Source organism: Trichomycterus rosablanca, chromosome 7, assembly GCF_030014385.1.
Source record: "Trichomycterus rosablanca isolate fTriRos1 chromosome 7, fTriRos1.hap1, whole genome shotgun sequence".
Taxonomy (NCBI): domain Eukaryota; kingdom Metazoa; phylum Chordata; class Actinopteri; order Siluriformes; family Trichomycteridae; genus Trichomycterus; species Trichomycterus rosablanca.
This window is the reverse complement of record NC_085994.1, coordinates 19,536,533-19,558,410: the sequence shown is the minus strand read 5'-3', so window position 1 is coordinate 19,558,410 and position 21,878 is coordinate 19,536,533.

The window sequence follows — 21,878 nt, the reverse complement described above, 5'->3', positions numbered from 1 at the left end:
GAAGAGAAAAGTAAAGAATTATAGACTGAGATATTTATTAACAAAAGATAACAGTTTTAGTTAAGAGTATTTCCAGCCCAGTGGCTGAGGGTTATTTTGTGTTGGTTTAGTTAGCAGTAGCTCCCTTTGTTTGAGCACGCCATTTTTTGGCGTTTCCTTTGTTTGCCGTTCCCGCCTTTTTTCACCACTGCCTTTTGAGTTGGTTTTCCATGTGCTTTGCCACTCCTCTTGTAGAGTAGTGGTAAAGTGCAGCTCCCTGGTTCCCTGAGTTGCTGGTTCGAATCCAGCCTCAGACACATCAACTCTAAAAGTACACAAGCACACTCACTACACCTCATACATCAATTTTATTATATATTAGTAAAAAATAAATTAATCTAGAGCTCTGCTCTTGGGTCCACCACCCACCCTTCCCGTAACATATACAGTGTTACCTTGTAACTCAGCGTCCCCTAAACTCGACGCCCTTCGTTGAGAAATTTGTACCTGTTAACTTGACGTTTACCTTAAACTCGACACGTGTGCGACTGTCGTTTTGTTCAGTGCTTGGCTTGAGCGGTGCAGTAAGATGTCATAAAGGTGCGAATATGAGACGAATCTGCATTTGTGTGGAATAACCATCAAATATACTCTGAAAGCGTCCACATGTATCTGTGTTTAGTTGGATTTTTCTCCTGTTTCACTTTTAAACTTGTGTTATAGCTCGGGGCAATTGTGAGAATCAGCTTTTCCAAGACAGTCCAAAACGCTTGTTAAAAAAAGAGCTTAACATGCCCTAATGTATTAAAAGAATGACACAAATACACTAAAACTCTCGTAATTATTACTGCTCATAAGTTGTCTACACTAATGAAATTCCTTGCTTGTTTTAGTACAATAAGTCACGGTAAGCTTTGTGCACCGACACACTCCATAGGAAATAACGGCACAGCCAGAGCAAAAGCTATTGTGCCGCTTCTCATGTGAATGCGCCTTTACTGAACTGAATACTCAGTTCCAAGATCAAGCATCTCCAGGATTAAGAAGCATAAGGAAACAATAAAGAAGTAAAGATAAAGTGCAGATTTTATTGTATTTTTATTGATTTGTAACTGTTTTCAGTAGTATTTCAGTGTTTTTATATTATATTTGTGTTATTTTCAGTGTATAAGTGTCAAAAACAACCCCATCATTTTACATTAGCCTAATATACAGTATATGCAGTTCTGTGTGACCATGGAACACATTAACAGATTTCCCCTACATCCTTATGGGAAAAATACCTTGAAACTCAACGCCTTTTAAACTTAACACCACTCCCATAAACAATTGATGTTGAGTTTCAAGCTACCACTGTATAACAAACGTCATTATGCTCACCAGGATAGACTCACAAAATCACATGTATTAAAAGAATTTACATTTAATTTGGGCCTTTATACTTTACTTGTTAGCTGAGGCTGTAAGCATACTGGACAGATATTTTCTGAGCCTCCTTGAGCACTATCATCTCTGAGGTGTTAAACTGCACCATAAGTCTTTATGCTTTAATATATCAAATTTCTCTATTACCCTGTGTGGCAGACAGCTGTGAAGCAGGGTTTTATAATAATGCTTGAATATATAAGACAGTCATTCGGTCGATCATTCCTTTTTGTTAACCTTCATCCTGGTCCAGAATAGCTAAAGACAGGAATAGCCATTGACTGAGCATTTATCCATCACAGAAAAACACAAACCCCAACATCCAATTATATATTTACAATCTGGGCAATCTGGAGTGTCCAGTCATTTTATGAATGTTTTAATGGGGTGGAGAGACACAGAAGAACATTTATAATGACTACATGGGGAAAACATGTAAAACACACAATCCTGTAAGGACCCATGTTTCTGTACCACACCCACACTATTCATTTAATAGGAATTGCTTTGAAGGTCCACAACATAGACAAAAAAATGTGGGCACTACGTCTTCTTAGTGGCTTTGGCTCTTATTTGGGCACACTCATAAGTATACATCCTTAAGTATACACCGATAAGCCATAGCCATCTCCTTGTTTCTACACTCACTGTCCATTTTATCAGCTCCACCTACCATATAGAAGCACTTTGTAGTTCTACAGTTGCTGACTGTAATCCATCTGTTTCTCTGCATACTTTGTTAGCCCACTTTCATGCTGTCCTTCAATGGTCAGGACTGTCCCAGGGCCTCTACAGAGTAGGTATTATTTGGTTGGTGGACTATTCTCAGTCCAGCAGTGACAATGACATGGTGGTGTGTTAGTGTGTGTTGTGCTGGTATGATTGAATCAGACACAGCAGCGCTGATAAAGTTTTCAAACATTTCACTGTCACTGCTGGACTGAGAATAGTCCACCAACCAAAAATATATCCAGCCAGCAGTGCCCTGTGGGCAGCGTCCTGTGACCACTAATGAAGGTCTAGAAGATGATCGTCTCTGACTTTACATCTACAAGGTGGACCAACTAGGTAGGAGTGTCTAACAGAGTGAACAGTAAGTGGACACGGTATTTAAAAACTCCAGCAGCACTGCTGTGTCTGATCCACTCATACCAGGACAACACACACTAACACACCACCACCATGTCATTATCACTGCAGTGCTGAGAATGATTAGTGCCTAATCTGTGGTGGCCCTGTGGGGGTCCTGACCATTGAAGAACAGAGTGAAAGCAGGCTTAAAAAAGTATGTAGAGAAACAGATGGACTACAGTCAGTAATTGTAGAAGTGCTTCTATGTTGTAAGTAGAGCTGATAAAATGGGCAGTGAGTGTAGAAACAAGGAGGTGGTTTTAATGTTATGGCTGATCAGTGTATGTCCTTGCAATCTCTATAGGAATCAATACCCAGTGGTGTAAACCATGCCATCACTGGACTTTAGAGCTGTGACATTGCACTATATTGCCAAAAAATAGGTGGACACCTTACTATGAGTGTGTTGGACATAGAATTCCAAAACTATAAGCATTAATATAAAAATCATTTCTTCCAAACTGCTGGAAAGACTTTTTTCTAAGATTTTATAGCATGTCTGTGAAAAATTGTGCGCATTCAGTCAAAAGAAGATTATTGAGGTCAAGCGCTGACTGTGGATAAATCACAGTAAATTTCAGTGGAGCTGAGGTCAGGTGTAACTTGGCTCTGCAGCTCAGTGAGTTCACATGGGAGTCATGTATTTATGCTGTGCTATTTCTGGCCAGCAGAGGGGGCATGGAGGTGCAAATGACTCTTTGTTTGTTTGTTTGTTTATTAGGATTTTAACGTCATGTTTTACACTTTTGGTTACATTCATGACAGGAATGGTAGTTACTCATTACACAAGGTTCATCAGTTCACAAGGTTATATCAAACACAGTCATAGACAATTTAGTGTCTCCAATTCACCTCACTTGCATGCCTTTGGACTGTGGGAGGAAACCGGAGCACCCGGAGGAAACCCAAGCGGACACGGGGAGAACATGCAAACTCCACACAGAAAGGACCCGGACCGCCCCACCTGGGGATCGAACCCAGGACCTTCTTGCTGTGAGGCAACAGTGCTACCCACTAAGCCACCGTGCTGCCCTGCAAATGACAATCACCTCATGAGTTTTAACTTGCTACAGGTGGAAGTTTTTCTATATATCACGGTTGTTCTCTCTCGGACTTGCCAGCTGCTCTGTTGGCAAACCTGCTTTTCTGTAAAACCATGATATTGGGATGCTCGGTCCTACCCAGTGTCGAGTCAAGTCAAGTCAGATGTATCTGTATAGAGCTTTTTACAGTAGACATTGTCTCAAAGCAACTTTACAACATCCAGGACCAACAGACCAAAAACCCTGTTTAGCAAAGTAAAATTACAGGAAAAAACCTTGAGAGAAACCAGACTCTGCAGGGACCCTCCGCCTGGTTTACACATTGTTTCAGTCATGACAATGATATAAGAATGTCATGCCAGATGCCAGTCATATAGTCATGAGTGGTCATGAGTTTGTATCAGGTATTATAACAGTGCTACAAGGTGTGTGATGTAGTGTGTGATACCAGCACACTTATTTATTTCTGAGAACTCGCCCAGTGAACCAACCTGGAAGAGCAGTTTGCCCCATGTTCTCCGTTAAAGGCTGAAGATGTTTTTGTGTCTTTAATTTGCTACTTTGCTTCTGATGTTATGGCCACTTGATTTATTTGCGATCGTCCCCTTTTTGTAAGTAAATTCCTGCAGATGTGGGGCTTTACCTCACACTTTACTCGCAAACACAACCTGCCCCATTACAACAGGCCACTGGAGTTCCACAACAAACCCATCGAGCCATGTCTTTGTAGACTTGGTGCACAGACGCATGGTCAAGCTGGTACAATAAAGTGTTTTCCACAAACTGCAACCATGAGTAAACATTGATTTTATACACCGATCAGCCATAACATTAAAACCACCTCCTTGTTTCTACACACACTGTCCATTTTATCAGCTCCACTTACCATATAGAAGCACTTTGTTGTTCTACAATTACTGACTGTAGTCCATCTGTCTCTCTGCATGCTTTGTTAGCCCCTTTCACCCTGTTTTTCAATGGTCAGGACCCCCACAGGACCACCAAAGAGCAGGTATTGGGTGGTGGATCATTCTCAGCACTGCAGTGACAATGACCTGGTGGTGGTGTGTTAGTGTGTGTTGTGCTGGTATGAGTGGATCAGACACAGCAGCACTGCTGGAGTTTTTAAATACCGTGTCCACTCACTGTCTACTCTATTAGACACTCCTACCTAGTTGGTCCACCTTGTAGATGTAAAGAAAAGACCTCTTTTCTTTGGCAGCAAAGAAAAGAGGTCTAGTGTCAGTGAGCACCTCAGTTCCCGGGCTCTAAAAACCAAAGACCAAGTCCGAAATCTTGGCGTTCTAATAGACTCAGATCTTACATTCACCAGCCATATTAAAACCATCCCCAAAACAGCCTTCTACCATCTTAGAAATATAGTCAAAATCAAGGGTCTAGTGTGCCAACAAGACCTAGAGAAGCTGATCCATGCTTTTATCTCCAGTAGGGTGGACTATTGTAATGGTCTCTTAACTGGACTTCCCAAAAAGACCATTAAACAGTTACAGCTCATTCAGAACGCTGCTGCTAGAGTTTTAACTAAGACGAAGAGAACTGAGCACATCACTCCAGTTCTAAAATCTCTACACTGGCTTCCGGTTAGTTACAGAATAGAATTTAAAGTGCTGCTACTGGTCTATAAATCACTGAATGGGTTCGGCCCAGAAAACATCTCAGATATGTTTAGAGAATATAAACCTAGTAGATCTCTTAGATCCATGGACTCAGGTCAGCTAGTTGAGCTCAGAGTCCAAACTAAACATGGTGAAGCAGCATTTAGCTGTTGGGCTGCATATAACTGGAACAGACTGCCAGGAGATATTAGATGTTCCGCAAATGTAGAAATCTTTAAATCCAGGTTAAAAACTTTTCTTTTTTCTTGTGCCTATGATTGAGCTCGAAATTTTTGCTATTACCCTATTTCTTTTAGTTTTTCATGCTCTTAATAATTTTTTTTTTTTAGTTTTTTTTTTTTTTTTTTAGTTTTTTTTTACCCCTTTTTCTCCCTTTTTAGCGCATCCAATTGTTCAATTAGCATCGTGCTTCCTCTCTGTCTATGCCGAACCCTGCCCTGACGGAGGTGATTGAAGCTAACCCGTATCCCCTCCGAAACACGAGCAGCAGCCAGATGCATCTTTGCCACCCACACATTGACGAGTTTGGCACCACCTAGCGTTGCATGCGGAGAGACACACCCTAAGGGCACCCTCTCCCATCTCTGTGTAAGCGCCTCCAATCAGCCGGCAGAGAACGCAATCGCATTCTGACAGAGAGAGACTCACATCCGGTTCTTTGTCCCACCCCCCACATGAGCAACCGGCCAATCGTAAAGCAAGGCTGGATTCGATACCACGCTCTCAGAATCCAGCCCTGGTTGCAGCGCGTTTCTTTTTACCGCTGCGCCACCTGAGCGGCTGCTCTTAATAATTCTTTTTATAGAGTAGTGTACATTCTAAATTGTAGTGTATATTTTACTATATTTTCTTTTAGTTTTCATGTTTTAATTGCTTATCTCTCTTGTTTTAATTTCGTATTTCCCAAATTGTAGGGTATATTTTACAATATTTTCTTTTAATTTTTCATGTTCTTAATTTTTATCTCTCTTGTTTGAATTTCATGTTGTCTTAATTGTAACTAAATGTTTGCAACCTCTTTCTGAGGTTCTAGATCTCAGGAATGTTTTAATGCTTTTAATTTTTCCTTATGTAAAGCACTTTGAATTGCCACTGTGTATGAAAGGTGCTATACAAATAAACTTGCCTTGCCTTGCCTTGCCTAAAGTCAGAGACGATCGCTCATCTATTGCTGCTCCTGCTAGATATGATGGAAACCTGGCATGTTTGCACCAAAAATGTTAAGAACCACTACGGACTTTATCACAGACTGGACTGAATAATGAACTTAAATTGTTTACATTATTATTTTTTTGCTAGTTATAACTTTTAGTTAAATTTAATTTTGTGTATGTATGATTTGTGTAAATCCTATTTATTCAAATTATTCTCCAGGCCACCCAAGGAGGATGGGGGTCCATGCTAAGTCTGGTCCCTCTCAAAGTTTCTTCCTGTAATTTTAAGAGAGTTTTTCATTGCCACTGTTCATTGCCCTCGGCTTGATCAACAGGATTTTTGGTCTGTTGGTCCTGGATTCTGTAAAGTTGCTTTGAGACAAAGTCCATTGTAAAAAGCGCTATACAACTAAAATGGACTTGACTAGACAAATTAGAAGGGGTGTAATACATAAATGGCTATATATTGTTGCAATGCTTTCATACCCACACTATACTATATTAAAAATCCCCATAGCTCTAGGATGAGATCAAAATAATCCCATATAAGTGAATCATTATTAAGAGAGAGCACACTTTGTCTAGCACTGAATGTACCACATTCATCAACATTAGGAATAGCAAATGTACCTATTAAGTTTGCATGAGCGCTTCTTCACATGAACTTTGCTTATTTGTGTACACACATTACTGAATGAGATCTACTGAGAGTGTTTTGCTTGAGTGAACTTCCACTATCCAGGGTCTCTGCTCTTTTACTGTGGCAACATTGCAATGCAAATATGTTGGTGATTATGCCACCTCGGGGGGAAACAAAAACACTGCTCTTCTTTTCAATGCTTCCGGGGTTAAAGGAATTTGCACTAGGCATACAAACCATGCTGTCCTTATTTTGTAATTTATATCTATGACGGTATTATATCTTGTTTATTTCTCATTATACATTATTGAATAAATATGAAATACATTACATTCTATATGAGCCTCTGCTCTTGAAAGGCTATTGAAAAATTATTATTTATTTTTTATTAACAGCGACATACATTCTGGTTTGGGTCAATTAAAGGGCAATTTAGAGAAGCCATAACAACTTTTGCATTTTTTTTTCGGAGGAGGAAGGAAAGCCATTTAGACACCATTGTTACTCTAGCAGGTGGGATGCAATTTCATTACTATCTACTAGGGCTGGCTCGATACCACTTTTTTATGTCCGATACCGATACTGCAAATTGAGTGTCTGCCGATACAGATACCAATTTGATACAGTAATTTCTCCTCTCAAACAACTAAGCAGTAATAATACATGTCTTAATGCACCATGGTTAAACTAGCTATCTAAATAACAATGCTCAGACTGTAAAACAAATATTCTAAAGGAATAAATACAGAACCTACAATATCACACTTATGCAAAACTGTTTTTATTTTAACTTTTACACACAGAACATTTAGCAGCATTTTTGGCTTGTTTAACAAAAGCGTCTACAATTGGAAGATGTGGATGTCAATCAAACGTGATGGACCAATTAGAATTGACGCAGACTTGAAATTTTCCTTTAAAGTTCACATTTTTAGATTATTAAAAACCAAAGTGTGCTTATTAAAAAACCCTGCTGGATTTTAAAGAGGAAACGGGAAACAGTGTTGTTTGTTTTATTTCATAACACTAATGGATTAATCGTTGAGGATGTGAGATATATCCAAGCCGGGACAAGAGAGGTTTTCTTTATCTCAGGTGAGCTATTTATCATTTATAAAGCATTTTTTATTGTGCTTTAAGATGATTTTTTTAAATGCTAAAGGTTTAAGTAGATCAGTGTGTTTTAATTTCTGAATGGCTGTTGCGGATGAGTTGTAGATCAGTGGCACATGTTAAAGATGTCATCAACAGTGAGTGGCAATAAACGGCACTGTGTTGGAACGTATCTTCGTGTTATTTGCTTTACACACAAACAATGGCCTTATTTACATTAAGTGTTATTTACATTAAGCAACAGTATCGGATCAGATTACACGTTTTTTACCTTCCGACATCCGATCCAGTGATTTGGGCCAATATTGTATATAGTATACAGTGTATCACAAAAGTGAGTACACCTCTCACATTTTTGCAGATATTTAAGTATATCTTTTCATGGGACAACACTGACAAAATGACACTTTGACACAATGAAAAGTAGTCTGTGTGCAGCTTATATAACAGTGTAAATTTATTCTTCTCTCAAAATAACTCAATATACAGCCATTAATGTCTAAACCACCGGCAACAAAAGTGAGTACACCCCTTAGTGAAAGTTCCTGAAGTGTCAATATTTTGTGTGGCCACCATTATTTCCCAGAACTGCCTTAACTCTCCTGGGCATGGAGTTTACCAGAGCTTCACAGGTTGCCACTGGAATGCTTTTCCACTCCTCCATGACGACATCACGGAGCCGGCGGATATTCGAGACTTTGCGTTCCTCCACCTTCCGCTTGAGGATGCCCCAAAGATGTTCTATTGGGTTTAGGTCTGGAAACATGCTTGGCCAGTCCATCACCTTTACCCTCAGCCTCTTCAATAAAGCAGTGGTCGTCTTAGAGGTGTGTTTGGGGTCATTATCATGCTGGAACACTGCCCTGCGACCCAGTTTCCGGAGGGAGGGGATCATGCTCTTCTCAGTATTTCACAGTACATATTGGAGTTCATGTGTCCCTCAATGAAATGTAACTCCCCAACACCTGCTGCACTCATGCAGCCCCAGACCATGGCATTCCCACCACCATGCTTGACTGTAGGCATGACACACTTATCTTTGTACTCCTCACCTGATTGCCGCCACACATGCTTGAGACCATCTGAACCAAACAAATTAATCTTGGTCTCATCAGACCATAGGACATGGTTCCAGTAATCCATGTCCTTTGTTGACATGTCTTCAGCAAACTGTTTGCGAGCTTTCTTGTGTAGAGACTTCAGAAGAGGCTTCCTTCTGGGGTGACAGCCATGCAGACCAATTTGATGTAGTGTGCGGCGTATGGTCTGAGCACTGACAGGCTGACCCCCCACCTTTTCAATCTCTGCAGCAATGCTGACAGCACTCCTGCGCCTGTCTTTCAAAGACAGCAGCTGGATGTGACGCTGAGCACGTGCACTCAGCTTCTTTGGACGACCAACACGAGGTCTGTTCTGAGTGGACCCTGCTCTTTTAAAACGCTGGATGATCTTGGCCACTGTGCTGCAGCTCAGTTTCAGGGTGTTGGCAATCTTCTTGTAGCCTTGGCCATCTTCATGTAGCGCAACAATTCGTCTTTTAAGATCCTCAGAGAGTTCTTTGCCATGAGGTGCCATGTTGGAACTTTCAGTGACCAGTATGAGAGAGTGTGAGAGCTGTACTACTAAATTGAACACACCTGCTCCCTATGCACACCTGAGACCTAGTAACACTAACAAATCACATGACATTTTGGAGGGAAAATGACAAGCAGTGCTCAATTTGGACATTTAGGGGTGTAGTCTCTTAGGGGTGTACTCACCTTTGTTGCCGATGGTTTAGACATTAATGGCTGTATTTTGAGTTATTTTGAGGGAAGAATAAATTTACACTGTTATATAAGCTGCACACAGACTACTTTTCATTGTGTCAAAGTGTCATTTTGTCAGTGTTGTCCCATGAAAAGATATACTTAAATATCTGCAGAAATGTGAGGGGTGTACTCACTTTTGTGATACACTGTATATACAATATACAGAGTATCGGATCGGTGCCAGCCCTACTATCTACAGTGGAGGAGAAAGTTTAGGAAGCAGTTGGGTGGGGAGGGGGGTAGGTAACCTCTGTGTTTTTTCTTCTTTGGCTTTCTTTGTCTTCCTTTGGTGGAAAGAATCCAGTGTGAGGTTCCAGAAGGAGAATGAACATTATGGAAAGCAGAATCCTTACACTGTGAGCTTTGCAGGATAATAAGTTACACAGATTATTTTCTTTTTCTTGAAATATTTAAGTTTCATTGATCTTCTTGATTGTAGAAATGGCCATATTAAATGCCAAATGGCTTATAAGTTTCCAGAGTTCTCTTTGCTACTCACTCAAAGAACATGTTACTTTGGTGCTGAAACCCAGGACCAAGGAGAACACAAACAATGCAGCTATGGGGATCTATTAGTTTAGACAATCTATCCATAGGCTAGACAGCATACAGCAATGCCAGCTACCGGCTGCCTGCAAAACAAAACTTCAGAGCTCTTTGCCTATCAGACATCGGAGCAGACTGGACTTTTTGTAAAGCTGTCCAGCTGACAAAGGACCAGTTGGCATTGTCTGCCATTGCCGGAGGCAGCCAGACAATTTGCTTCCCCCTAGGGCACCTCCTGTGTCCACACCTTACCTGTGTCAACACTTTACCTGTGTCAAATCTCCCCAGACACTAATGAGGGATCAGGGGCACCGCCCATATCGGCACCCTCCCGGAAATGGGTACTGCCTGTGCTGGAGGAAACTACACTACATATGCCGGTCCACTGCTAGTGGAAACCTTTCTAATGCTGCACTGAGGAGTTTATGTAATAACAGATGACTATTGTGCGTACAATTCACAAAAGTCTAAAGTTATATTGACATATCGGATTGGTCAAGGCCTTGGTTAACAATGTGCCCAAGTGGAGGGAGAGTAAGGCTAGAAGCATTTGTGGTGGATTTAAGTTGTTCTACCATGGTGTAGATGGGTAATCTTGAAAGACAATTCATATTCATGTGAAGAAGGAGAACACAGGGTGACATATAAGAGTAAGAAAAGGTGCAAACAGGTGGACTATATCCTATGCAGAAGATGCAACATGAAGACTGTAAGATGGAAGCAAGGGATGGTGTAGTTAGACAGCATTGCATAGTAATCTGTTAACAAAAAAGTATAGGAAAGGCCGGAAACTTCATTGTGTGTTTGAAGATTTAGAGAAAGTTTACGATATGGTAAGGTGCCAGGAGATTAGCTGTTGTATTGTTTATGGAAGTATGAGATGTGCAAGATTTATTTAAGGACAGTGTGACAGTGGTGGAAAGTGCAGTAGGAATGACAAACAGGTTTAAAGTGAAAGGGTCAGCTCTTTCTTGTCTGCAATGGTCATGGACAGGTTGATAGAGTTTAGGCAAAAGTCTCCATGGAATATGATGTTCATAGATGACATCGTGACATGTAGCAAAAGTAGGGAGCAGAAATAGAAGTGCTTTGAGAGATGGAGGTATACATTGGAAAGAAGGTAAATCAAAGTTATATATTTACGTGAATGAGAGGAAGGGCAGCGGAAAGGTCAAGCTCCAAGGAGATGAGGTGATAAATGTGGACAAGTTTAAATACTTGGGGTTAGGGTGAAGAATGCTGACAGGGTGGAATAGATGGCACAGAGGAGCAGAAGTAATTTGTGATAGAAGGGTATCTGCCATAGTCAAAGGAAAGGTTTAAAAGACAGTAGTAAGACCTTCTACAGTATGTTATATGGCTTGGAGGCAGTGGTACTGACTTAAAGACAGGAGAGGGAGCTGAAGGTGGCAGAGATGAAGATGCTGAGTTTCTCGTTGGGAGTAACAAGGATGGACAAACTAGAGATGAGTTTATTAGAGGAGACAAAGTTAGGAAGGAGAGATTGAGATAGTTCGGGCATGTGCAGAAGAAGATGAGAGAGATGAGAGGTTTTATATAATGAGAAGAATGCTAAGAATGGAGCAGCCAGGCAGCAGAAGGAAAGGAAGACCAAAGAGGAGATTTATGGACATGGTGAGGGAGGACATGCAGGTGGTTGGGGTGACAGAGGAGGATGCTCAGGACATGGCAAGATGGAGACAAATGATCTGCTGTAGTGACCCCTCATGGGAAGAGCCATAGAAGAAGAAGTAGGAGCCTTTTTGGTAGCATCTACAGCTTCAGGTTTTCTTGGGAACAACTCTACAAGCTTTGCATACCTGGTCTTCTCTAGCTTCATCAAATAGGATTGTGTGTCTCCACAGATGTTTGATGAGATTTAAGTTTGGACTTTGGAAGAGCCACTTAATTCAAAGATATTCAAAGACTTTTCCCAAAGCCATTTAAAAAATGGTTTTAACTCTATGCTTAGGCTAATTGTTTTGTTTAAAGGTGAGCCGTCACCCAGTCTGGGTTTGTGTGCACTCTAGAGGGGGATTTCTTCAAGGATGCTCCTGTATCTGGTTTCTGACTCCCCTAAAATGTAAAAAGAAAAGGCAATTATATCCATTCAAAATCAAATCTGACATGGGGAAAAAAAGTCAAGGGGGAATCTGAAATATTTCTGAATCCAGTGCATCATATGTAGCATGAAAACTCTCATTACCATGTGTGAAAACACAGCTCATTAATGCATCCAACAAAGTCAATGCAGCTCTCAGTGCAGAAATTGCTAGCAGAAATAATTGCCTATTTACCAATTCACTGAAGTGTTTCAGCACAAATAGGGTATAAAATGTGAGTGTGATGAGCCTGTGTCAGCCCTGTCAATGCAGCGTGGAGCCTCCCAGCTTCCATCACTTATCATCCCAAACAATTCACACCCTCCTCCCTTCTTTTCTATCTTGTTTCCATCACCCGGTTAAAAAAACACCCATCTTGTTTTAGCACTCTCTCATTTTCCTGCCTTATAATAATACTACAACATGTGGAGTTATTTGTGTTAGAAAGATTGAAGATGGGTTTCAACCAACCATGTGACTGGGTAAATATAATGCATTAAAACAACTATTAAACAAAGCATGAGCTTTCATTTAAGGGCAGAGTGGATCAGATTTTGCCAGCGGCGGCAGTAAGAACACTTTACTTCAAGGGTGAGTCACACATAGCGCTTTCCCACCAAAAGAACTCTGGTTCTTGAACCGGTTCTGTTCAGGTTTCTTCGAACCTTGGTGTTTTGTAGAAAACCGACCCGTGTTTCCACCAGTTTTTGGGAACTAAGCATGCGTCATCAACGGTGGGCGTTACACAACTAATGTAAAGCAGTAACATGATGCCAGAGCGTGTAGATTATGTGCAAGCATTTGTGCTGTTGTTACAGATGTTCGTTTTTATGCAAAAAGCATTGTTTAACTATTTAAAGTTGTTGTTTTCTTTAGTTTATTGATGTAAGAAGCATTTTGCGATTCACTCTCACCATGACCCTCTGCGCAAATAGCCGCTTTGCTCAGCGCTCAGCTTGAGCGATAAAACATCTCTAAAGTTCTACAACACGAACATCCATTTGTTTATCCATTTATTAACTTCACATGTGGTGGTTTTGCAGCTCGGTGTTCTGAGAATCAGCTTCTCGGGAGAGTCGAAAAAGCTTCACAAAAAAGGCGTAATGTGGCTTAATATACTAAAAGTGGTTATAAGTGATCTGTACTGCCCAAATTCATCGCTCATTGTTTTAGTACAACAAGCCACGTTGCGCTTTATTTTTCACGTTAAGCGTTTATATGTCCGGGTCACTTTTACCACGTTATATCACACAGTTCATCTCTTTGAAAATATCAGGGACAAACTGGCTCACAATTTTATCTGGTGAACTTTAAAAGATAAAAGTTTAGCACCAAAGCGGTTTAGCAGCTTCTCATATGAAAGCACTCAAACCTCTACACTCTGACACGCCCACCAATGACGTCACGGTTCGCACTGAAAAAGCAAGTATTCTGTGGTGCCAGATTAGAATGCTAGTTCGCTGTCTGGAACCTCTTTTTTTCGATGGAAACACGTGGAACCGGTTCAAAATCAAGTTCGCGAACCAGAACAGAGCCGGATCCGTGTTGGTGGAAAAGGGGTATTATTTTCCTGGTTAATTGCTGAACTTTGCTGCACCTTAGCTTGTTAAATACTTTTGATTTACATTTATGCTCTTAATTTCTGAAAGTGTTGTGTAAAAGGGTCCCAAAGTTGTAATAACGTTCACATAACATATGGAGGGTTATCAGGTGGCATGGCTAATGAAAAGTTTTGGGAATCTACTGATGTCAACTTGTGCCCAGGACACTAGACTGGCACAATCTGGGCCAAATACCAGGGGTTATGAAAATGTATGAAAATGTTTTTATCTGCAAGTTTCTTGGCCTTCCCTACCTGAGATAGTTAATTGTATCTGTAATGTCTGACCAGAAGTGTTTGTGGAACATGAGCACACATAGCAGGGGTCATCAAACTACAGCCCTGCTTTCAGTTGACCTTTAACTTTAACTACAGCAGTGCATGATGTTTGGCCACTGTTCATCTTCGAACTCACAGTATTATAGCAGGAAAAAAAACATTTATTTATAGAACATACGGCTTAAGTTAATGCTTTGCTACTGATACGTTTGAAGTTACAAAAAAGCTTGCTGCACTACGAAGCATCAAGGGAATGACAGTGTAGGAGGACATCTACAAATTTGGCAGATTTGGGTCTCGAACGGGATAAGCCAACACGTGTGATAACCGATGGCGCTCCAAGCATGGTGGGGTCTGTGAGAGAAGTGATTGTGCGGCCACTCTCTTCTGATCGCCATACACTGCCTGATCTACCAGCAAGCATGGAACCTGACGTTGACTGGTAAGCCAAAAGCAGGCTCACAGTTGACACTGATTTTTAGAGAAACACTGTATGAGGTAGGATAATGGAAATTATTAAAAAAAAGAACATGTCTATATTATAACTATGAACTACAAACATACATAGAACAAACAATACATCCATTACACAGGGTAAATCGTTTTTTTGTATGTTTACTGTTTCAACTGCGGTTTGGCCCCCTGAAAGACTGAAGAACAGTGATCTGGCCCTTTGGTTAAAGAGTTTGAGGACACCTGACCCATAGAAACTGTTTTAAAGCTTAGACTTTATTAGTTAACCACACCATTTGGACCCTCTGCATGTTATGCCTGTCTGCATTATCTTCCAGCATGACCAGTTTGGTGGTGGGTCAGTGACAGCTATCAATACCATGACTGATGTTAGGTACTGGAATGAAATTGTCAGAGCCATTGTCAGACCTTATACTGGTGTAGTAGACCCTCAGTTCCTCCAGCTGCAAGACAATGTCTGGGCTCATGTGGCCAGAATGTCAACATGACGTTAATACCATTGACGTTCTCCAGACCTGAATCTAGGTGTGAAATTCTGGGACATTATTTATCAGTCCGATCAATGCCGCCAAGTAGCGCCACAGGCTGACTAGAAGCTCAGTGATGCCCTGATCCACGTTTGAAAGCAGATTCCCCAGGATGCCATCGGCTGTCTCATCAGTTGCATGCCCAGACGTTGTCGGGAGTTCATATAGGCACGTGGGGGGGCCATACACACTACTGAGTCACATTACGAGTCGTCATGATAAAACTCCTACAAATTGGATCAGCCTGTGATTTAATTTTTTTAAGATAGATTTTTAGACAGGCCTCAGTGGGTTGATGATTTAGGTTCCCAGTGACCAGTGTTATGTCATTTTGTTTTTAACTTTATAATTTTTAAATGTCATCTTTTATTCATTGAGATTCAATGTGCGAGACCGGTCAGGGTGCCCATGCTGACCCCTGTCCAGATCCGAAAGGGCCAACAATGGGCACGTGAGCATTGGAACTGGACGATGGAGCAATGGAAGAAGGTGGTCTGGTCTGATGAATCATGTTTTCTTTTACATCCCATGGATGGCCGTGGTGTGTGTGCGTCGCTTACCTGGGGAACACGTGCCACCAGGATGCACTATGGAAAGAAGGCAGTGTGATGCTTTGGGCGATGTTCTGCTGGGAAACCTTGGGTCCTGCCATCCATGTGGACGTTACTTTGACACGTACCACCTACCTAAGCATTGTTGCAGACCATGTACACACTTTAATGGAAATGGTATTCCCTGATGGCTGTGGCCTCTTTCAGCAGGATAATGCACCCTGCCACAAAGCTAAAATGGTTCAGGAATGGTTTGAGGAGCACAACAACCAGTTTGAGGTGTTGACTTGGCCTCCAAATTCCCCAGATCTCAATCCAATCGAGCATCTCTGGGATGTGCTGGTCAAACAAGTCCGATCAATGGAGGCCCCACCTCACAACTTACAGGAGTTGAAGGATCTGCTGCTAACATCTTGGTGCCAGATACCACAGCACACCTTCAGAGGTCTAGCGAGTCCATGCATCAGCAGGTCAGGGCTGTTTTGGCAGCAAAAGAGGGACCAACACAATATTAAGAAAGGTGGTCATAATGTTATGCCTAATTGGTGTATATTTAACATTATCTACTAAACTACTGTACATTTTTTTGTTTTGCTTGATAAATACAATACAGCAGGTGTGTGTGTGTTTTACATGGTTGGAAGAACATCTGTGTATTTCAGAGACTCTCCTTGCACTTGAAGAAGATTCTCCTGGGGAGGAATATTGAGCCAACAGGCTGTAAATTCACCACTATGCTGCTTGGTCCTAAGCAGGAAAAATTCTTCCCCTGGGTAATTCATGACAATGCAAGGAAATTAATATTCAAACGAGTATCGGACAGCCTGCAGCAGTGAGCAATGCATCATACTTTATCTGCTAGTCTGTCTAACAAATATTTAATATTTCCCCAGGGAGAAGCACAATTATTTACTGCACTGGTGCTCTCCTATCCCATGTATTTAAACCTCTGTAGAGAAGTTAACTAAACCGTTTTATATAAAAGTAAAATCAGGTTATTGTGTCGTTGGATGATTCAATGAAATTGAATCCTGTTGACTCAATACATTTTATTTTTGCAGTCATCCAGCATTTATTGTCCTACGATTTAAAATTAAAATTAACATACACAAATTATAAAAAAAGACGTTTTGGCACAGAGGAGACCAAGCGATTTAATGTTTCAGCTTTTATTATGTCCCATTCTTCCTGCAAACACGTCTTAACATGTACAACAGTATGGGGTCGTTGTTGTCGCATTTTTCATTTCAGAATTCTCCACACATTCTCTATTGGGGACAGGTCAGGACTGCAGGCAGGCCAGTCCAGTACCCGTACCCTCTTCTTCCGCAGCCATGCCTTTGTAATGTGTGCAGCATGTGGTTTTGCATTGTCTTGTTGAAAAATGCATGGACGTCTCTGGAAAAGAGGACGTCTTTAAAGGCAGCAAATGTTGCTGATCTCAATGTACTTTTCTGCATTAATGCTGCCATCACAGAAGTGTAAATTACCTTTGCCAAGGGTACTGACCTGTTGCTGATAACAGTCTGGATGGTCCTTTTCATCTTTGGTCCAGAGCACACAGCTTCTATTTTTTCCAAAAAAGACCTGGAATGCTGATTCATCTGACCACAATACACGTTTCCACTGTGTGATGGTCCATCCTAGATGCCTTTGAGCACAGAGAAGTCGACGCTGCTTCTGGACGTTGTTAACATAAGGCTTCTTTTTTGCACAGTAATGTTTTAAGTTGCATTTGTGCATGTAACTCTGTATTGTAGTGCTTGACAAAGGTTTGCCAAAATAATCCCTCACCCATGTGGTTATATCAGCTATTGTTGAGTGGCAGTTCTTGATGCAGTGCCGTCTGAGGGATCGAAGATCATTGGCGTTCAGCTTAAGCTTGCGCTCTTGGCCTTTACACACTGAAATTCCTTCCAATTCCTTCAGTGGTTTAATGATATTATGCACTGTAGAGGGAGAAATATGCAAATCCCTTCCAATCTTTCTTTAAGGTTCATTGTTTTAAACATTTCAATCATTTTCTCACACATTTGTTGACAAACTGGAGATCCTCTGATCATCCTTGCTTATTTAGGACTCAGCCTTTCCTGGATGCTGCTTTTGTACCAAACCATGATTACAATCACCTGTTGACATCACCTGTTTGGAATCACATCATTATTTAGTTTTTTTCTCCTCATTACTAGCCCTAAATTGCCCCCGTCCCAACTTTTTTGGAATGTGTTGCAGGCCTGAAATGCAGGAATGGAGGTATATTAATAAATGAAATGAAGTTGAGCAGATAAAACATGAAATATCTCTGGTTCAAACTGTCTGCAATCAAACAAGTCAATAATAAGTCAAATAAGTCAGTCATCCCAGCTTCTGATTTGGGGTTGTAAATAATTGTGACACATTTTTAATTTATTGTGGGATTTCTAAAATATGTCAAAAATGTTGGGCCATACCTCCAGCAATATACCTACAGACAAAGTCCTACTTCTTTAGTGGCTAGAGCTGGTGACTCAGGGCTAGTTTGACTTCACCCCTTACAGAAAACCCAGATATGTGAACAGAGATAGATGTCTGGTGTTGACATGAGTTTGTGAGTAGAGAGTTACTCTGACTGGATTTCATTTACCCTGAATTTATTTAAATCTGTTAAATCCAACACCCAGTCACCAAGTGCTGGTGTCGGAACAGAGTGTCAGTGTGGTTTTCCTTCCAAATCAACTCTGACAGCATTGATTATCAGCAATGTGGGCTGCTCTGTCACCTCACAGCAAGAGAGTCCTGGGTTTGATTCCCAGGTAGAGCGGTCTGGGTTCTTTCTGTGTGGAGTTTGCATGTTCTTTCCGTGTCCTTCAGGAGCTTTGATTTCCTCCCACAGTCCAAAGACGTGCAAGTGAGGTGAATTGGAGATACAAAATTGTCCATGACTGTGTTTGAGATTAAACTTGAACTGATGAATCAGTAACCACAGGCTGTTGTTACACTTTTAGAAATGCAAATTCAAAAATGTGCCCTTTTCAATAGCTTGAGTGGTACCCACTAAAACAAATACTTTGTACCTACTTGCACTTTCCTAAACAAAACAAAACCTGGCAGAGTCTCACAGAGAGCTGCATCGTAAACAGTGAGTCACCCACAGTTGTCTGTGAATCATCCATCTCTCATACTGGTACATTCGATCAGCCAGCAGAGGCTGTAATTGCAGCAGCAATAAAGAACCCTGTAAACCTTCCGTCTCTCCCTCAGGCACAACCGATTGTGCTGGTTATTTGCCCAGCCAAGTTCCAGAGCCTCTTTTACAGCTCACAAAATACCTTTAGCCTTTTTTTTTTATATATATATATATATTTTCTTTATGCATTTTCTCCCCTTTTTCTCCCTTTTTAGCACGTCCAATTGCCTGATTGCATCATGCTTCCTCTCCACCAATGCCGATCCCTGCTATGATTGAGGAGAACGAAGCCAACCCACGCCCCCTACGACACGTGGGCAGCATGCCGTATGCATCTTATCACCTACACTTTGACGAGTGCAGTGCAGCTCAGCACTGTGTATGGAGAGACACACCTTGAGAGCACTCTTTTCTCATCTCTGTGCTGGTGCCATCAATCAGCCAGCAGAGGTCGTAATTGCACCAGTCATGGGAGAGAGACCCCATCCGGTGGGACGCCCATATCTGAACAACAGGCCAGCCTTAGACGGCAGGCAGAGCTGATATTCGATACGACGTATTCGAGATCTCAGCTCTGGTTCCAGCTTGTGTTTTTACTACTACGCCACCTGAGCGGCCATCTTTAGCCTTTTTCAATCAGCTTGATACATCATGACCTTTTCTATTCTATTTTTGAAAACTAATCTAATCTTTTTTGTTGATACTGTTTTTCAAACAACCCCTAATTTATCCACGTCTCAAGGACGCCAGCTAGAATACATGATGAATGGCAATCGATTTTTTATGTTTTTAGTTTCTGTATGCTGTTGAGTGTACAGCTGACTCTTTTACACACACACACACACACAAACACACACACACACACACACAAACACACACACACACACACACACACACACACACACACACACACACATTCAAACACACAAACCTTTTGAACTCAGTATAACTTTATTTTACCCACACAACACTGGGGTGTAAAATGTCAACAATACACAAGGGTTAAGTGGCACCTACATCATCATTATAAAGTTTATGTTTTACTACCACTTTATCCTGGTCAGGGTCATGGTGCTGAAATTGCTGAAGACGTTAATGCTGGTTCTGATAGAAAGGTGTCAGAATACGCAGTCCATCGCAGTTTGTTGCGAATGTCCCATGCTGACCCCGTCCACTGCTGAAAGCGCCAACAATAGGCACATGAGCACTGGAACTGGACCTGGTGGCCTGGTCTGATGAATCATGTTTTCTTTTACATCACGTGGATGGCCGGGTGCGTGTGCGTCGCTTACCTGGGGAACACAAGGCACCAGGATGCACTATGGGAAGCCGGCGGAGGCAGTGCGTTGCTTTGGGCAATGTTCTGCTGGGAAACCTTGGGTCCTGCCATCCGTGTGGATGTTACTTTGACACGTACCACCTTTCAGCAGGATAATGCGCCCTGCCACAAAGCAAAAATGGTTCATGGTTATGCCTGATCAGTGTATTTGCTTAAATATAATGAATTTAATAAAGAAATATAATTGTATTTAATTAAATAAATAAAGTAAGGGTCTGGGTTTAATTTATTGGTCTGGTGGCCACGGTCCTTTCTGGGTTTTTTTCAGGTGCTCAGGTTCCCTCCCAAAGTCCTGCAGTCAGGCCAGTTGGAGCCACCAGTGATGGACTTGAATTCTCAGCACTGCAATAAGAGTGTTATCTTCCTTTTATCTTTTGTCTTTTATCAGTTGACACTGATATAAGACAGTGTTGTCTTTTTAATTTCAGTCGGAGCACTATTCTCCTCCCAGCACTGACATAGAGACATGGAGAGGCTTCAAAAATCCCAGCAATACTGCTGCACCACATACACATACAACACACTCTGCCTTGTCATAGCTCTGCCTTGTCCCTGATTTCTTGCAGTTGAGGTGTGTATATTGCTGCTCACACTTCCTCCGACTTGTGCGCAGCCCCCAACGGAACCCCTTTCCACCCATGCAATCTGCACGGGTGCCTCTATCCGCCAATCAGACCCTTATTTAGACAGTGTTTGAAGACCCCACCCTTAATACATAGCGTTTGAAGACCCCACTGACATATTCCAGTCATCCCTCCCTGCAGGCACTGCCAATTATGCCCGCTAGATGGCGCCCACCCGACGGGTGGCAATGCCGAGTTTTGAACCGAGAAGTTCTGAATCTCTACAAAGTATACAGAGTCTACAAAGTTGATCTGCAGCTTATGAAATAATCATTAAATCTACATATCAGGCAGCTTACACCATAGGGTGCCAGTTTACTGCATGCCACCACACACTCAACTATTTTACGCACCTGCCAAACTGAGTCTAGACAGTAGCTGCAGCAGGAGATCAAACACAGGACTCTCACTGGAATCTTATGTTCTTACTGCATTCAATATAAGGTATTAGTTGATCCTACAATTTGTTTATTTAATATGCATTTAGAATGTATTGCACCAAATGTATGCGTACACTCGACCACATGCTTGTTAGACATCACAAGCCAAAACCATAGGTTTTATTTACAGCTTCTGCAGCTTACAGCATCTATTCCTCTGGGAAGGCTTTCCATAACATTTTTGAGGGTGTATTGTTGGAATTTGAATACATTCAGTCCAAAGAACATTTGTAAGGCTGGTAACTGACATATTACAAGAAAGTCTGTCTCACAATATACTCCAGTTTATCCCAAATTT